Consider the following 19,806-nt stretch of genomic DNA (forward strand, 5'->3'; position numbering starts at 1 on the left):
GATAGGGTTTAGTGGAAAAGCAAATTATTCTATAGAAAACCTGTATATCTTTTCCCATTGAGAACTTGAATTAAGCAGATGTTATAGTCCCTTAGACCAGAGACATCCCGAATTGAAGAACATAAAGAAGTCTTGACGTTTTTAGATTTGACATATAAGTGACATTATAGAGTACGTGTCTTTCTTAGTCTGACATCTCACTTAGTATAATGTGCTTAAGGTCCATCTGTATTGCCACAAATGGCAGAATATCCTCTTTCCTCATGGCTGAATAACATTCTGTTGTGTATATGTATCACTTCTTTTTTGTTCATTCATCTATTGATTGGTGTTTAGGTTGTTTTTATATCTTGGCTGTTGTGATTAATTGTGCAATAAACATGAGAGTACAGATATCTCTGTGAAATACTGTTTTCATTTCCTTTCAATAAAAAATAACCAATACAGTATACTAACGCATATATATGGAATTTAGAAAAGATGGTAATGACAACCCTGTATGCGAGACAGCAAAAGAGATACAGATGTATAGAACAATCTTTTGGACTCTGTGGGAGAGGGAGGGGGGGATGATTTGGGAGAATGGCATTAAAATATGTATAATATCATATAAGAAACGAATCACCAATCCAGGTTCGATGCAGGATACAGGAAGCTTGGGGCTGGTACACTGGGATGACCCAGAGGGATGGTATGGGGAGGGAAGTGGGAGGGGGGTTCAGGATGGGGAACACATGTACACCCGTGGCAGATTCATGTTGATGTATGGCAAAACCAAAACAATATTGTAAAGTAAAACAAACAAACAAAAAAACCAACTTGTATTGATCATTTAAAAAAAAGAAAAAAACTTTCAAAAGTAGTTAACAATTTATTCATATACCTGTTCTAATACTTATTAAGGAATATTTAGTTCTAATTATTTACACTGTTTGCTAAATTCTTATGCCCTACCTGCTATTGTTCTGGATTATCTGAAGAGAGAAAAGTAAAAATATTGTTTTCATGCAGATTACACCCTGTATGGACCTTACATAATATTATGGCAATATTTAGGTAGTAATAAATGTTGTGTATGTGTATATATATATAACCTGGATAGTGATTAAGACTCAAAGTAGAAACCAAATACTCATTCTTTAAGTGTGATTTCAATCTAGTCTTTCTTGTCTGGGCATATAATTGTGCATTACTGAATCCTAAGGACCAAATAAGATAACATCAAAGCATAATAAAACCCAGAATACATGATGATTGAAAGAATGAGTAAATAGATGAATGGTTGGCTGAATAAATAAGTGTAACATTTCTTTATCATTTCAAGGGATAATCAATATCCATTACTGACCATTACCCATAGTCAAAATAGTAAAGGTGTTTGCTGAGAATGTTGTGTTTTTCCATCTGATGGAAAGAACATAAAGACAAGATCTCAAGTAGAAGGATTATGTTAATGGATTGATGCAAAGGTCTTGATAGGAAAAATGTGCAAGCTCTCTCACAGAGCAAGGTTTGAGCTTTATAGCTCTGAACTGTTAACTCTGGAGTCCCAGAGTGAGGCTAAGACAAAGGTTTCTGACCTTAGGTGGATATTCAAAGTGATTTTCCATCTCAGGTCTGAGTGATGGAACATTTAACATAGCTAAAATGAGCTCATGAGTCTTTTCCAGCTCTTTTTAAAATAATAAAATCTCTTTATCTCTCTAACAGCAGTGTCTGGAGAAATTATCGTTGCTGGTCTTGGACTATTTGCTCTAAGGTCTGTTCTGTTCCTTTCCTGCTGCTCTCCACTGCTGTGGAAATTTCAGCTCAGCACTACACACATTCCTCCATCCCCCTGCCTGCCTACTAGCTCCAGACAAGATATGAGGCACTGGATGAAAAGTGTGAGTGAGGAGGAAGGGCCAGTTTGAGGTCTCTGCATCCTGTGTTCCTCAGGTAGTGTCTGGGAGGAGGTACATCTCTGTTGCTCCAACTCCCTCAACAGAGGCCTGTGAGGCATCACTTTCTGCTTGAGGTCCAGGCCTCTGGACTTCAGTATCAGCATGTTTATCAGTTTCAGCATTAGTATCAGTCTCTTGTTTCTGAAGCCTAGGATGTTGTTTCTTACTGCAATTACTTAGCCCCCAGGGTTATTGCATGAGCCCCTGTCTTTGATCTCTGTTCCTGTGTCACTTGTACAAATTTATTATGTTTAAACAAACTGAAGTGGTTTCTGTTTCTATGACTGACTGCAACTGGTATATCAGCTCTACAATGTTTTTCCTAGTATCTCTTTGCTTGGAAAGGTGCCTTCCCTACTCAGCATTGTTATTTGAATGGAATTCTTTTACTTCAGCAATATGATCCTGTTCCCCTGACCACTTTTTATGCCCAGTAGTCTCATGTTGCACTGAATATGGTGCTCACTCTTGGCCCAGTTGACTGATGCAGGGACTGATTCCAGTCCCTGATCAAATGCAAATTAATGAATTCCTTTCTGATATATTTGCACTAGGAGAGGTCCCAATGTCTCTCTGTCCCTGCTGACTGTCCACTAATACATAAAATGCAGAAGCTATCAAGTTCTATTTTCCTTCCACTTAAAATATTAAATTTTTTTTCATTGTCGTGAAATATATACAACATAATGTTTGCATTTTATCTATGTTTAGAGTAAAATTCAGTGGAATTAAGTATATGAACATAGTTGTTGCAAGCTTCATTGCTGTCTCTTAGTCTTTTTCATTTTTCTAAACTGAAACTTTGTATCTAATAAACAAGTCTCCATTTCCTTCTCACCAATTTCCTGGTAATCACTAGTAAACTTTCTATGAACTTTACTCTGAATACCTCATATAAATGGTGTTATACAGTATTTTATGTGATAGGTTTATTTCACTTAGCATAATGTTTTCAGGTTTATGTATGTTGTAATGTGTCAGAATTTCCTTCCTTTTTAAGGCTAAATATTATTCCATGGCAAAAATATACTGCTTTTTATTTTTATTTAAAAATTAAAAAAAATTTATACAATTTTAAGGTTACAATTAATTTACAGTTATTACAAATTAATGGCTATATTCTCTGGGTTGTAGCTTATTTTACATCCAATATTTTGTACCTTCCCTGCCCCCACCCTTCTATTGTCCCTCCCACAGTAACCACCAGTTTGTTCTCTATGTCTGTCTGCTTCTGTCTTGTTATATTCACTAGCTTGTTGTATTTTTTAGACTTCACATGTCACTGATATCATGTAGTATATTTCTCTGGTTTATTTTATTTAGCATAATGTCATCCAGTTCCATCCATATTGCTGCAAATAGAAAATTTCATTCCTTTTTATAACTGAGTAGTAGTCCATGGTGTATATACGCCATATCTTTGTTATCCATTCACATCTGTTAATGGACACCCAGGTTGCTTCCATACTTTGGCCATTGCAAATAATGTTCCTATGAACACTGGGATCCATGCATCTTTTCAAATTAGTGTTTCTTCTCTCACTTTTTTTTTTTTTAAATATATTTCCGGGAGTAGAATTGCTGAGTCATATGATAGCTCTACTTTTAGATTTTTGAGTCACCTCCATACTCTTCCACTATGGCTGCACAGATTTATATTTCCACCAAGAGTGTACCCAGGATTCCCCCTTTCTCTACATTGTCTACAGCATTGGTTACTTGTGTTCTTTTTGATGATAACCATTCTGACCAGTGTGAGGTGATAGGTAATACATTTTATTTACCCATTCATAAAGTTGGTGGATAATTGGGTTGTTTCTGCTTTTTGGTTACACAATCTTCTCAAGTTCACATGTAACATTCACCAAGATAGATGGAAAAATGACAGACTTTATTTTCTTGGCTTCCAAAATCACTGCAGATGGTGACTGCAGCCATGAAATTAAAAGATGTTTCTCCTGGGAAGAAAAGCTATGACAAACCTAGACAGAATATTAAAAAGCAGAGACATTACTTTGCCAACATAAATTCATATAGTCAAAGCTATGGTTTTTCCAGTAGTCATTTATGGATGTGAGAATTGGACCAAAGAGAAAGCTGAGTGCCAAACAGTTGATGCTTTTGAACAGTGGTGTTGGAGAAGATTCTTGAGAGTCCCTTGGATGGCAAGGAGATCCAACCAGTCAATCCTAAAGGAAATCAGTCCTGAATATTCATTGGAAGAAATGATGCTGAAGCTGAAGCTCCATTACTTTGACCACCTGATGGGAAGAGCGGACTTACTGGAAAAGACCCCGATGCTGGGAAAGGTAGGAGAAGAAGGGGACAACAGAGGATGAGATGGTTGGATGGCATCACTGACTCGAGGGACATGAGTTTGAGCAAACTCTGGGAGATGGTGAAGGACAGGGAGAGTTGGACATGACTGAGTGACTGAACAACAATGACAACAAGACCACATTATGGATGGTAAAACACACCTTAACAATTTAAAAGAATAGAAATGTTACAACGCATGTCTCAGATCATGGTGGAATTAAACTAGAAACTAATATCAGAAAGATATCTGGAAAGTCCTAAAATAGCTGGATACTAAACAATGCACCTCTACATTATATATAAGTCAAACAAGTCTCAACGGAAATTTTAAAATGTATGAATTGAAATGAAAATACAACTTATCAAAACTGGTGAAATATAGTGAAAGTTGAAAGAGACTTGTAAGTTTTTTCTTTTGCCATGATGTGTAATCTTATGAAGACTATAGACTAACAGCTGTCTGGGTGTTTTAAAAACCCATCTGAGTGGATAAATTATCTTCTTTGTTGCAATTAGTCTTATCAGCCTCTGGTAGTTGCATTTGAGGTTCCTACATTTCTCAAAAGTCCCAGAGAGGAAAGAAGCCTAAACCTTGAGTGATTGTATAGCATTTAAGGGCTAGAATGGGAAGGGGAAAGTCTTACATGGGTGGATTGGGGGTTGAATGCAGGAAGGGGAACGCTGATGGAGCTCAGAATAGAGGTCTCCTAGATGAAAGGGAACATATTAGTACATTAGGTCTTGGAAGAGCCAGTACCCTTTCCATTTGGCTTTTTAACAGCCAGAATGAAAGTGTTGCATGGGCTAGAAATAGGAACCAGAAGTCCCTTATCTAAAAGTCTTTGAATTATTGGGGAGAGTCCTTCAAATCCATCTAATGCTAAATTACATTGGGGACTTGTGAGGAGGAGCATGGAGAGATCTACCTCTACTTATCATAGCATTCTATGATGGGGTTCTACACCACATAGATGCCAATATTAGTGGGATTTCTTGTCTACAATGAGGTGAAATTCTGTCCACTAACTGGCTTAAGTCCTCTGCAAAATAGGTACGAGGTTGGAGGACAGAGAAGATTAGGGAAATTGGGCAAAGCCATTAGAGGAAGCAGGTGTGAAGGAAGTGAATAGACTTGTGAAAGAAGTCCTTCAGGGTCTCAGTGACGTTTAACACCTCAATTCACAAAGTTGTTGGGGTAGCTGATCTAAGAAGAAAACTGTATTGACACTGAAGGGATCTTATAAAGATATTAAAGTCTGGCAGGCAAATTGTGAAGCAAATTGTCAAAGCCCACTACTGGCAGTTTGGTAATTTTGAAGGGGCCAGAAAAAGAAACAGTGTTAAGAGTGAAATGTGTCATTCCAATATCTATGATATTGTGATTGAGTGCCAATCACATGATTGTGAAATGTGATTGTGAAATAATCACAAGATTGGATGCCATTCAACTCACAAGGGTAACATCATCTGGTGAATTTAGTGGGAATTAAGGGCATGGAATGTCTGCTTTCTCAGAGCTGAGTTAGTATTTCTCTTGTGAAGAGGGTTTTGGGTTCTTTTCTTTCCATCTGAAGGCTGGACATTCCCAAACCCAATAGAGTTTTTTTTTTTTTTTTTTTTTTTTTGCAATACCAGCAAGCATCCTGGTCAGTGCAGGCCCGTATTATGGGGTTTTGTCTTCATTTAACTTTTCCTAATTGCTTTAATAAATAAAGTCATAGGATTTGATTATGCATTTTCTGTTTTTTAAGAACTGTTGCCCTCATAGTGCTAGGCTAATGTCTGAAGTTCAGACATCTCAGTATTTTAACAATAGCCATTTTTTGAGGGAGTAGTGTCATGAAGCTTGAGTCTTAGGTCATTCAGAAAGCTGTGACTATAGCAAAGGCTGCTTGGTAACTGAGTTCAAGTCCCGAATGCTCTTTCTAAGTAATGTCTAATTGCTGATGATAATTTGTCAAGGTTTCTCCTTTAGTTGTTTTCAAGTTTGAATACATGACCAATCAATTTTAACAGGATAAAACTCAGAATGTCTTCTAATGATTTTTCTTTGACTTTTTTACCCCCTGACTGGACTCTGCAGTGGTTTGAGATCTCTTAAAGGAGATCAGTCCTGGGTGTTCATTGGAAGGACTGATGCTAAAGATGAAACTCCAATACTTTGGCCACCTCATGTGAAGAGTTGACTCATTGGAAAAGTCCCTGATACTGGGAAGGATTGGGGGCAGGAGGAGAAGGGGACAACAGAAGATGAGATGGCTGGATGGCATCACCGACTCAATGGTTTGGGTGAACTCCGGGAGTTGGTGATGCACAGGGAGGCCTGGCGTGCTGTGATTCATGGGGTTGCAAAGAGTTGGACGTGACTGAGCGACTGAACTGAACTGAACTGAACTGAAGGTTTTCCAAGATAGTAGTTCCTTTAGCTTTCCAAACCTAAAGAAAGGCATATCCACAAATAAGTGGATAAGTTGATATAAGTTGGAGGATCTCAGAGAGTAAGCACCCAACAACTCCTGAATTGTTAAATAAATTTCTCTCTTTCCTTTGGGGACTTGGTGGATTTTAGTTGTGAAATTCGATCTAAGACCAAGGTTTAAATGTTACTTTCTATTTTCGGTTTTGATTGTGAGTAAGTGGTAGGGGTGTCTTGAGCATCATCTACAGATGGTGGAGACTCAATACTTTTACCTTGGAGGTTAACTGAAAGGCAGAAGAGCATTTTAAGTGCAGAAGGAAAAGGGACAGTGGAGAGGGGAATATGGAGACACTGGAGAATGGAGTGTAGACCATAGTGTTTTGGGAAGGCCAAGAAGGATCTCAAGGTCTGAATGAAAGATCTTGGAATCTTTTTATTACTGGGATTCTCTAAGTTAAAAGTAGTCAGCAGGGATTCAAGATAGGGGTGTGAACTGAGAAGCTCTCATGCTTTAGATCATTGATGTCTGAAATTCTAATACAGTTTCAAGATTATACACAGACTGTTAAGAATAAAAAATTTGTCCTTACTGTGCTATCATCTGAAGCACTGAGATAGGAGTTGAACTCAGTAACTGATCTCTAATCAAGTCAGGAATGAAGAAAAAAATTTAACAGGTGTACAACTGAAGTCCAAGGTGAAAGTTCTGCAGAGCACAATGGTGAATCTGATGCAGCAATAGACTGTAATAGAAACAGTATACTAACACTTCTTAAAATGGCAAGGAAGTCTTTATTCAAGATTTTTGCAAAAGGGGTCAAAGCTGTTGCAACAGAGAAGAAATATTGAGCTCTGATACAAATATGGTAAAGTCAGTTGGGACAAGCAGAGTTAGAGGGTCAAGGGATAAAAAATTACTGAAGGTGGCACAGTGGTAAAGACTCTGCCTGCCAATAGAGGAGACGAAGGGGATGTGGGTTTGATCCCTGGAGTAGGAAATGTCAAACCCACTTCAGTGTTCTTGCCTGGGAAATTCCATGAACAGAGAAGCCTGGTGGGCTACAGTCCACGGGGTCACAAAGAGTTAGACACGACTCAGCACGAAGACAGGTAGGTAAGGATAAGGAAATTCTTGCTAAACTGGCTTAATAGGACTGCTAAAGACAGACCAACAGCTTAGATATTGAGTCTTAGTAAGTTCAGGTGCTGTAATAAAAACACTATAGAGCAGGTGGCTTAAACAACAGAAATTACTTTGTAATAGTTCTAGAGACTGGGAAGTACAGGATCAATATGCTAGTGGATCTTGCATCTGGTGGTTTGTAGACAACTGTTTTCTTATTGTATTTTCATGTGGCAGAGAGCAGAGAGAGATCCTATGTTTCATTATCTTTTTATTAGGACTGAAATCCATTCATGAAGGTTCTACTTTATGATCTAATTACTTTCAAAAAGCCCATTTCCAAATACTATCACATTGGGAATTTTGGCTTTAACATATGAATTTTGGGGGAGCACAAACATGATGTCCATAGCATTCCATCACTGGCCCCACCAAATGCATGTCCTTTACATGTGCAGAATACATTCACTTTATCCCAACAGGCTCAAAATTAAAATTCTTAGTACATTCCAGTAACAGCTCTAAAATGTAATGACCAAAGTCTCACATAAGTATCTTCTATATCAGATATGGATGAGGCTTGCAGTAGGAATCATCCTGAGGCAAAATTCTCCAGCTGTGAACCCGTGAACCCAGACAAGTTGCATGCTTCCAAGATACAATGGTGAAGCATGGACAAATAGTATAAGGATGGATATACAATCCATCACCACAGGGGAAAATAGGAGAGAAAGGTGGAAGGTGTGAGGGTCCTAAGCAAGTCTAAATTCCTAGCAAGGCAAGCTCTACTAGTTCTTAAGGCAGGACAATAATACTCTTTTTTTTTCAATGCACCGCCTTCTATATTTATTGGGGCAGAATTCTGCCCCCTGGGCTCACTGAGTCATTAGCCCCACAGTTCTGCCTGGTGGGGGTTGTGTGGGTGAGGCTCTCCCTGGCAGGGGTCATGTGCCTGTGGCTCTGTGGGGTGAAGGTCATATGCCACAGATTCTCTGCTGGGCATTTTCCTCACCCCTTGAAATCAACATAAAGGCATTTTGTACTCCTAAACCACATGTCCATGAACTCTGTGCCTGAGGTGGAAGTGGCAGCCCTGATGATCTCTGAATTGTATTTGGGGTTCTTCTTCCCTTGTCTTGAAGAAGAGTACTTATTAGCTGACGAAGAGCTCTATGGTCCAGTTCTCTTGAATCTAAGAAGTCCAACAGTCTATCTTCATTTCATCCCACTTTGTCTGTTTCCTGTAGTTCCAGCTGGCAGTGTTTCTGTGGGTATAGTCCCATCTCTATACTTGCCTTGTGTTGAGATGGCTGATTAAATTCATGCCTCACGCCACACTGATTTTCTTATCAAATAGTTCTGCCACCACAACTTGACTATGCTCTTTTGAGTGTACTTCCTTATTTTTTATAATGTGGTCAGCCTGAGTGAGAGTTTTCAAAATCTTTACATTCTGGTTCCTCTTTCCTTAACATTTACAACTTCATTATTTTCTGTCTTCTCACATTTTAGTATAAAGCAGTTAGAAGGAATCAAGCTTCTCTCTCAACACTTAGAAATCTCAACTAAATTTCTAGTTTCATCTATTTTCTACCAAATAGTAGAACATGAAGAAATTGGGGCAGGTTCTTTGTCACTTTACAAAAAGAATTATCTTTCCTTCAGTTTAAAAAAACACATTCCTCATTTCTATCTGAGTTCTCACCAGAATCACCCTTACATGATTCTCTTCATGGCAGTATTGGCTTCTTCTTGCATCTACTTCAAAACTCTTTCAGCCTCTACCCCTTACCTAGTTCCAAATCTGCTTCCACATTTTAAGGTGTTTGTTGAACTTTAGCACCTCAGTTGTTGATATCAAATTCTGTCTTGGAAGGATACAGACATTTAGTCCATAACATCAAGAGTGAGTGATGAGGAATTTAATCATAAATCAAGGATGGGGGAATCTCAGTAAACTAACTTAGCAGGATTCTTACTAAAGTTGGGCTAGGAAAGGACAAGGATTAAAGTCAAGTTCTCCTTGACGGGAAAAGTGAACTCCGAGAAAGCCTCAAGAGGGTATCTTTGTCTTTGGGAGGAGCTATATGGCTAAGAAGCAGATCAGACCCAAAGGAAGAGAAATTGATTGAGGTAGGGAAACATCATAAAAAGCGATTCAGGGTGAAGAATAGGTTGGTAATGGAGGGAATAGAACAAGATGTCTAACTGATATGGAATCAAAAGTAGTAGCCGGGGAAAGAGAAATGGGACAGAGGCCATACTTGAAGATACAATGTCAGAGAATTTCCCAGAACTTTAAAAATCATCCATGTGCAACTGCAAGGTTAAATCCAAGTGGAAAAAATGGTAAATATACACCTGAGAAATCAGAATGAAATTATGGCATGCAAATGAGACTATCTGAAGAATATTTATAGAAGAAGAACATATTTAGTTCACAGCAAGACAGAGTGAAAGCTGACTTCTCAGCAGCATCAGTGGAAACGAAAAGAAAGTGCAAGGTAAAGAAAAAGATAGTTGTTAACCTAGATATATGCAGGAAAAAGCATTCAAAAATGGGTACAAAATTCATATATGGTGGAGAGTTTACCATGAGCACATCAACTCTAATTGAAATTCTAAATATTTCACTTTAAGCGGGAGTAAAAAGATCCAAGAGACAGGAAGTCTGGAGTGCAAAAGCAAATGAAAATCTAAGACAGCAGTAGAATGTGAAACAATCAATAAATGACTGATTGCATGAAACAATTATAATAATATATGCTCGGACTAAAAAATGAGAAGATAGAATTAACATTAAATAGTTCAGGAAGATTGGGGCTACAGATCAAGTGTTCTAAAGTCTTTGAATTATTCTGGAGGAGAGTAAAGGTGAATAATTTTGAGTGTGATGATTTAAGCATGAATGTTTTTCACTTATGTCACAATCAGATAAAGAACAGAGAAGGCTTTTAATTTCTGTACTGTGAAACATAAAAGTGACTTACACATCTCAGTAATTCAGAAAATAAAAGACTGAAAAATCGGAGAAATTAGAAAATGTCTTAAAAACTTGATGAACAAACTTGGCTTAATGTTTAATTGTAGAACCTTCACCCTGAAACATAATACTCATTCTTTTAAAACAGATTTGGAGCCTTCACATGAAGCTTACATATACTAAACCACAAAGGAAGCTTTGTAATGTCTTAGGTCAGTTTCCTCAGAAGCAGAGACTGAGAGCTATAGTTTTATACAAATGGCTCACTGAGCGAGTGCTTTCAGTAGAAGGGGACTGAGAGAAGGGGGAGAGGAAAAGAATATAAAAATAAAAAAGGTTACAATCTCAGGTGGAAAGTGGCTTCAAGCTGGTCCCATGTGACCACTTTAGCACAACCAGCACCAGAGTTGGTTCCTCCTTGCAGCAAAGGGTTGGATATCAATATCCCACAGCAGGCATTGGCTGTGGGCCATTCATTTTGGGCAGAGAAGCTCCCATTTATTCCAGGGAAAGTTTGCAGAGTAGATGATTAACCAAGCCAGTTACAAGCAAACATGTCCTTAGACATTGTCAAATGTCACCTGGGGGCCAAATCAGCACCATCGGGAGCTACCAAGCTGGAATAACTGAAACCATCTCTATGCAAACACATCCCAGTCTCATAACTGGTGCTCCTGGGCTTGACCAGTCTTCAGGGTTGAAGGAAAGTATGGAGGAAGGAGCCACTTAACAATGTCTACAGAAGATGTCTTCTTTCCCTAAAATTGCCTGATTTGGTGTAGAAAATAAAAGTAATAGGATCCAGTTAGTAAATTCAGGCTGCACTTCCTCAGATTTCTGCTTTTTGTTGCTTATTAATGCTTAATTATTATTAAGAATTATGTATTTATTATATATTTATTTATTAAACATTATTATTTATTAAGCATTTTATGCTATTAATGCTTAATTAATGCTAATTTCTGCTTTTTGTTGCTTATTAATGGGTCTGGAAGATCCCCTGGAGGAGGGCATGGTAACACACTTCAGTATTCTTGCCTGGAGAATCCTCTGGACAGAGGAGCCTGGCAGGTTACAGTTCATGGGGTCGCAAAGAGTCAGACATGATTGAAGTGACTGGGCACACAGATAGGCAAAACTGATACCAAGTCATGCCACCAATCTTAAAAATAGACCAGTCTGGGGCTTCCTAGAATTAAAAGCAAGACTTAAAACGCTAAGTGCCATATACTTGCTCTTGAAAAAATAACAATGAAAGGTGCTGTAACTCTTTGATGCAGTTGCTGATGAAAAATTAATCTGTTGATCTATGGAAGAAATCAGAAATTTTATTTGAGTCAGATTTGAGGATTATAACGAGAAGAGAATCTCAGAAAGCTCAAAGAACTGTTCCACCTGTTAGAAGTCAAGTCAGCGATAAAAGATTTTGAGGACAGATGCTGTACATTATGGAGAAGGCAATGGCAACCCACTCCAGTACTCTTGCCTGGAAAATCCCATGGATGGAGGAGCCTGGTAGGCTGTAGTCCATGGTTTCGCAAAGAGTCGGACACGACTGAGTGGCTTCACTTTCACTTTTCACTTTCATGCACTGGAGAAGGGAATGGCAAACCACTCCAGTGTTCTTGCCTGGAGAATCCCAGGGACAGGGGAGCCTGGTGGGCTGCCGTCTATGGGGTCGCACAGAGTCAGACACGACTGAAGTGACTTAGCAGCAGCAGCAGCAGCTGTACATTAAATGGCATGTTATTGGTTGTTCACATAACCTAGAATGAAGAGTCATCATGGCCCTTTATGAGATCAGGAAGGAATGTTATCTTTTAAGGCGTTGTCTTGGTGCCAGGGGAATGTTGCTGTTTATGGCTGAGCAGGTATTTCTGCCCATGGTAGAAGTTTTGCTGATACATAATGCAGATACACAGTGCACCATAGGAGGGAGACAGGAGGGCAAAGGGCACAGAAAATTTATATGATTAAATTTTTCTTCTCTTGCCATAAAATATGAATTTTATTTCATATTATGTTTCTCCCCTTACTCCCACCAAATGGCACATGGCTGCAGTCATGACTTTTTTCTTCTTCTAGCTTGAATGAGATATAATTGACATATAACATAGCTTAAGGTGAGGGCTCCCCAGCAGTGCTAGTGGTAAAGAATCAGCCTGCCAATGCAGGAGACATGAGAGACATGGGTTCGAGCCCTGGGTAGAGATGATACCCTGGAGGAGGCCATGACAGCCCATTCCAGTGTTCTTGCCTGGAGAATCCCATGGACAGAGGAGCCTGGTGGGCTATAGTCTATGGTGTTGCAAAGACTTGGACATGACTTAAGCGACAGCACACACACACATAGTTTAAGGTGAACAGTAGTTAGGTTTTAAAATGATCCAGCATAATGCTTTTCCAGCCAGCCAGTGTCTTATATCACTTGAGGCCACTTGAAATGGCATTTCTTTTAAACAGGATCCAGACTGAAACTGAAAGCAATGAAGAGCTCCTTTTATAACAGACTCCATTCTAGGAAATCAGCAGCTCTTCTGTATGAGGAAAAGAAGAGCCTGATTTTGAAAATCTAGATCTGTAGCAGAATGTGAAAACTGGTCAGACAATTAAATCTGTGTTCCCAAAGTGCTTCTGCAGATTCTCCTTAGAGACCACACTCTTCCTCCAGGCGACAGCTGGACTGTATTAACATATTATTTCTAAAACAAGATGCTGGGTTGGCCATCTTTTCTGGAGTTAAATAGAAGATGAGTAAAATTTCATTTCAGTTAAATAACATCTCTTTATCCTCCATCAGTTTAGGAAATTATTTTAATAATTCTTCCTTAACCAATACTATATTTTGTGAACAAGATTTATAGAATACATTTCTTAAAAGATATTTTATCTTGCAATAATTTTCCATGGAACTCTTTCTGGAGTTCTCCCGTGGAAGCTGGGAGATAACTCCAAAGGTATTTTTCTTCAGTAATAATAATAAATTAGCATAATAAAATAATATTAAAATAAGTTATTATAAACATTAAAATATGATAAATAGTAATAAAATAACAATAAAAATATTGATTTAAAGACTAAAAGAATTAGCTAGCCTTATATTCTACATCTCTAAAATCATATTTTTATTTTATAGCCTCATGGAACAAAATAAAAACCAAAACAAAAGAGTGAGGCAAAAAGAGAAGGCAGGCAGGATGCTGTGATCCAGTTGATGAGGAAAAAAAATTTTTTTCTCTGGACTTGGGTCAGTGCTCGACCCTCATTGTCAGTATCTGTGTCTCAGTAAGTTCAGGGTCACTATCCTAACCCAGTTAAATTTCAACTCTAGAAGTTATAAGTTTAAGACTCTTTAAAAATCTATCTCTGATATTGTTGGGTATACTTTTAGTGGTTTTACAGAATTTTCAACTGTAAACACTATGATTGATTCTATTTTATGAGATGAGCTCATGGCAATCCAGGTAGAAATCCTACTTTTCTACCTGCTCTTGCATCCAGGTGATTAGAAGTATATGTACCTTACTGGTGGGTCTATGCCAGAGAACTTTGAGCCTGTTCTCCACCAGTCACTCTTATCCATCTTACTATCTGGGAAAGATTGAAGGCAGGAGAAGAAGGGGACGATAGAGGATGAGATGGTTGGATGGCATCACCAACTTGATGGACGTGTTTGAGCAAGCTCTGGTAGTTTGTGATGGACAGGGAAGCCTGGCGTGCTGTAGTCCACGGGGTCGCAAAGAGCTGGACATGACAGACAGACTGAACTGAACTGATCTGGATATCAGCTGATGTGGCAGCAGTCAACCTTTGAATTTCCACATATTTGTGATGTCTTAGTGGGTACCAAACAGCAGGATGGAAGGAACCTGAAATTCTGAATGACTCTCTGGAACCTAGAGTGGTGGGACTGTAATATGTCTTCTAAGTTATAGAACCACCCTCCCAAACCATCTCTATCTCCAGTGTCCTCACTTTATTCTCTCTTTCTGTCATCAGAGAGAGGGAGCTCAAACATGACTCAGCATTCCTAGTAACCTTCAAAGTCTCTGCCTGGGGAATACAGTCTATGAACCAAGTCTTTCAACTTTATTCTCAGTGAGTCTGTTACACTGGTTACATGGACCTGATTACTTAGGGGCTGATTAGCTCCTACTTTTATACATCTGCTCACTGCCTTCATTTGCTTTAAAATCTATTTCGTCCAGTTACCTTTTTAAAAAGACTGAATCACTTTTTAAGATCCAACAGAAATGATACCTCCTCAGTGAAGCTATGTATGAAAAGTGAAAGTGCTAGTCACTCAGTTGGGTTTAATTCTGTGACCCCATGGACTGTACCCCGCCAGGCTCCTCTGTCCATGGAATTCTTCAGGCAAGAATACTGGAATGGGTAGCCTTTCCCTTATCCAGGGGATCTTCCCCACCCAGGGATCCAACCCAGGTCTGCTGCATTGCAGGCGGATTCTTTACCAGCTGAGCCACCAGGGAAGCCCAATTAATAACAAGGGCGCTTTTAAAAGAGAGAGACAGGGGAAAAAAAAAAAAAAGATTCAAAGCAAAAAATTAAAACCCAAAATCCCTCTATTGCCTTACCAAAATTATCCCTGAGAAACAATCACATCGGCTGCTCTGTTCCCACTGTGGAGTAAGGGCACAGAAGACAACTGTGGAGGAGGGAGCTGCCTGGATTTTGCCCACATTCTGAGTCTCTAGCCTCGGTTAAGAAAGAAAAAAACCTGTAGCAATTAACCGTAGGATACTGCATGTGTCCTTTCGGTTTCATTACTCAGAAACCTCACCCGTAACACATGGCTGTAAAAACCTGCTCGCCTTTCAACTTTTAAGGAGCAGAGCAGGTTTCCGGAGGAACTAGACTCAAGGGGAGCCCCAGGGAAGAGCCAAGGCAGCTGGGAATTTGATACCCCGGTGCTCCAAGTAAGTTTCCTCCTACACTTCCCCTTCCAAGCACATTTTTGTTAGCTAACAACAGTGGATCCCCTGGCGTAGACCCCACACTGCGGGAGGGGAGGCTGCCGGCTGCCTGGGCGGGAGGGTGTGAGGGCCGCTTTGCGTCTTCCTTCGGATCTGGTGCGGCTGCGAAATCATGTCCCTGCATGCGCTGCTCCTCCCGGGGACTCAGTCCCGAACTGCTGCAAAGAGCCTCGCTTGGGAGGAGGAATCCACCCCGCCTCACCTTCGGAAAAGCGAGCTGAGGTCCTTTTTAGGACTGAGGGACTAAATCCCGCCTCCTAAAAGAGGAGCTGAGTGGGGTTGCCCCCTCCTCCCTCTTCCCTCTTCCCTTCTCCTCCCACCTAAGACACCTCCTGACTACTCTGCTGGGTAGTGGCAAAACAGAAAGGAAGGTCCTCAACATACGGAGGAGCCTGGTGGACTGCAGTCCATGGGCTCGCTAAGAGTTGGACACGACTGAGCGACTTCACTTTCACTTTTCACTTTCATGCATTGGAGAAGGAAATGGCAACCCACTCCAGTGTTCTTACCTGGAGAATCCCAGGGATGGAGGAGCCTGGTAGGTTGCCATCTATGGGGTCGCACAGAGTTGGACACGGACACGACTGACGCGACTTAGCAGCAGCAGCAACATACAAGTTTATTTTTAAAAATTCTTATTACATATTAACCATGTATAATATTCCAAAAATTCTGCAGAGTTGCATATATGTGAAATAATTCATTCTCACACTTTCCCTTAAAATAAACCATAAGGTCTAAGCCTATTTTTTCTCCTTAATTGTTTCCAAATGTGTAGTCCTTACCCAAAACAAAGCAATACAAAAACACAAACATTATTTTCAGTTTCAGTTTCTTGTTCTATTCCCTTTGTGAGAATGAAAAACATGTCTCAGTTTCTTTTCAACTTCTGTAAAATGGCTCAGAATGTAAAGAATCTGCCTGCAATGCAGGAGACGAGTTTGTTCCCTGAGTTGGAAAGATCCCCCCATGCAGAAAAGAATGGCTACCCTCTCCAGTATTCTTGCTTGGAGAATTCCAGGGACACAGGAGCCTGGTGGGCTACAGTCAATGGGGTTGCAGGTCAGACAAGACTTAGCAACTAACACTTTCCATAAAATAGCAGCAGAAAAGTGAGAGGAAAAAAGACAGCAAGGATGAGTAGTAAATAACTGGGAGCTTTTTCTGGAACTCACTGATCTGAAGAGCTCTGGAATAGAAATGTTAATCCGTCAACTTTTTTTTGCATGTAAATTAGTCTTGAGATCAGAACTCTTAATTTCTCCTTCAAAATGGTATATGAGGAATGGAGAGGTGAGGGAGAATATAGCCTGATGGTCTGGACTGAAGGATTCAGATGCTGGCTTTAGTTCTGGGAAAACTCAGCTTTTCCATTTGCACCAGTGATAGCTGGGAGCTGACAGCCTCACATCCTGTCACATAGCCAGGACAGCAGCCCATGGTGTGGAAAGAACCCTGCCTGGAGAGATGAGAGATTAGGATCTTCTCCTGGTTCTTTGGAGAGGGGGTAGGGGAAAGACACATTTTCTCCATCCATGACCTCAAGTTTTCTCACTTGTATATGCATTGAGAGACTCATCACTGGTTCTCAACAGGGCTCCACACTACATTCACTACCTACGCCTTTTTTTTTTTTTTTTTGAGTGAAGACCAAGACCATACTTGACTCAGATAGTTCTGGCTGGTTTTGTTTATTGAATAAGGAAAAAAAATGATACCCCCAAAACAAATAGGCAGCCTAAACATGGCAGCTTCATTTTACCCCCAGTCACACCCTTAAAAGTTGGGAAACAAGCATGTTGCCTCCTGGCCTTGGTTGTAAGCCATTGCTCAGGCCCAAGCTGCCTCTGACACCCCATGGGGCTGCTTGTTTCCGGATACTTTTCTGAAAATTGGGAAGGACCAACTCAGTACTTCTGGGAAATAAGCAGTGCTTCCTTCTTCCAGGGAAGTTATCTCAAACTACTCTGGTGGCTCAGTTGGTAAAGCATCTGCCTACAATGCGGGAGATCTGGGTTCAATCCCTGGGTCGGGAAGATCTCCTGGAGAAGGAAATGGCAACCCACGCCAGTATTCTTGCCTGGAAAATCCCATGGACGGAAGAGCCTGGTAGGCTACAGTCCATGGGGTCACAAAGAGTTGGACACGACTGAGCTACTTTCTTTCTTTCTTTCTTCTTCCTTAATGTAGTCCTGTGGTAGACATGTCCAAGAGTTGTACAGACCCTCCTGAGGGAAGAGTTCAGTTCTGAGTCTTTTTACATGGATATTTTTGAACAGTTATACTTCACCAAAGAACAGATATTCTTCATTGACTTTTTAATTAAGATATACTTTTTATTGGATTATTACACACATGTTTTTCTTTCTTTCTTTTTTTTTTTTAACATACATCTTTTTCTTGATGTTGACCCACATTTCTATTTGGAAAAACAAAACCAATTTTCTGATGACTCAATTTCCCTACACAGAGGGTGATTGTTAAACTGTGTGGCCAAAAGGATTTTGATGACTTCTAAAAGAGAAAAGAAACAAAAACTGTTTCCCTTTTGGAACCCAAACTCCTTCAATCTCTTGAATAGTATAAATGGTTCTAAAGATATTGTATTTCATTGATTTGTCATATGTCAAACTGGAGTTGTCAATCATCTCAGATTTTGATGAATACTTGCTATTCCTATCACTAATTCTAAGCTGTTCTCAACAACTAAGACCAGGAAACAGAAAAGATGCATGACATCTGTGTCTTAACATTTCATGGTTTGTGTTCCCAAGGTCATCTTAGTCCCAGGTCCTCCCTCAGCATTAGATTCACTGCTCTGTTTTATTTTTAATATGTTTTCTTGGGAAATTCTTCTTTCAGAATACACCAGAGTGTGTTACCTAAAAAAAGATACTTTCATTTTTAAAATGCAGTGACTAATAGAAAGGAAATCACTAATTTAGTAGCAGGAGATGTGGTTTATGAAGATTTTCCTACTTATTATCTGGTAGGAAATACCAAATTTCCTACCAAATATTTGGTTGCTAAGTTGCGTAGGAAATAGGTAGGAAATACCAAATTTCCTACCAAATATTTGGTTGCTAAGTTGCATAGGAAATAGGTAGGAAATACCAAATTTCCTACCAAATATTTGGTCGTTATTTGGTTGCTAAGTTAAGTCTGACTGTTTGTGACCCCATGGACCGCAGCACACCAGGCTCCTCTGTCCTCTCCTATCTCGTGGAGTTTGCTCACATTCACGTTGATACTACATGGATATGGTAAATGATTAAAAAAATCATTTAGATGTGTAGTTTTATACAGATTTGTAGTTTCAGAGTTATTGATCATTCATCATGGCTGACTTATCCAGTACTGTGAATGCTTGTGGCGACCTTCCTGGATGCCTTCAACGATGGTGGTTCCTTGTTTGGAGAACCTCTATCCTCGTGTGGAAACTGAGCAGCTATGCAGAAGGAGGTTTCCACAAAAATGGTCCTGTCAAAGATGGCCTACAGAGAAGATGTAACGGAGTACTCCAGGTTTCCCTGGCTGCTCAGTGGTAAAGAACCCGTCTGCCAGTGTAGGAGACACAAGTTCAAAGCCTTGGGTCAGGAAGATCCCCTGGAGGAGGGCATAGCAACCCACTCCAGTATTTTTGCCTGGAATCCCATGGACAGAGGAGCCTGGTAGGCTACAGTCCAGGGGGTCACAAGAGAGTCGGGCACGACTTAGTGCCTAAACAACAACAACAACAATGGACTACTCCATCAAATATGACAAACCAGAGTCATTGAAGTAGTACATGATAATTTGTCTTAATGGTTGATGCTTCATGTTACCTCTGATACCTTGAAGCCACACTGTTATCCACAGGTTTATTACCATTCATAGTAGAAAGATTCTGATTCTTTTGAGTAGAGTGTTCTAATAGATTATATTACTCCAATTTATGTCCTTCTCTCCCAAGCTCAGTGCTTCCTTGGCTCAGATGGTGAAGAATCCACCTGCAATGAGGGAGACCTGCAATGGGTTCGATCCCT

This window comes from Bubalus bubalis, chromosome 6, assembly GCF_019923935.1.
Source record: "Bubalus bubalis isolate 160015118507 breed Murrah chromosome 6, NDDB_SH_1, whole genome shotgun sequence".
Classification (NCBI taxonomy): Eukaryota; Metazoa; Chordata; class Mammalia; order Artiodactyla; family Bovidae; genus Bubalus; species Bubalus bubalis.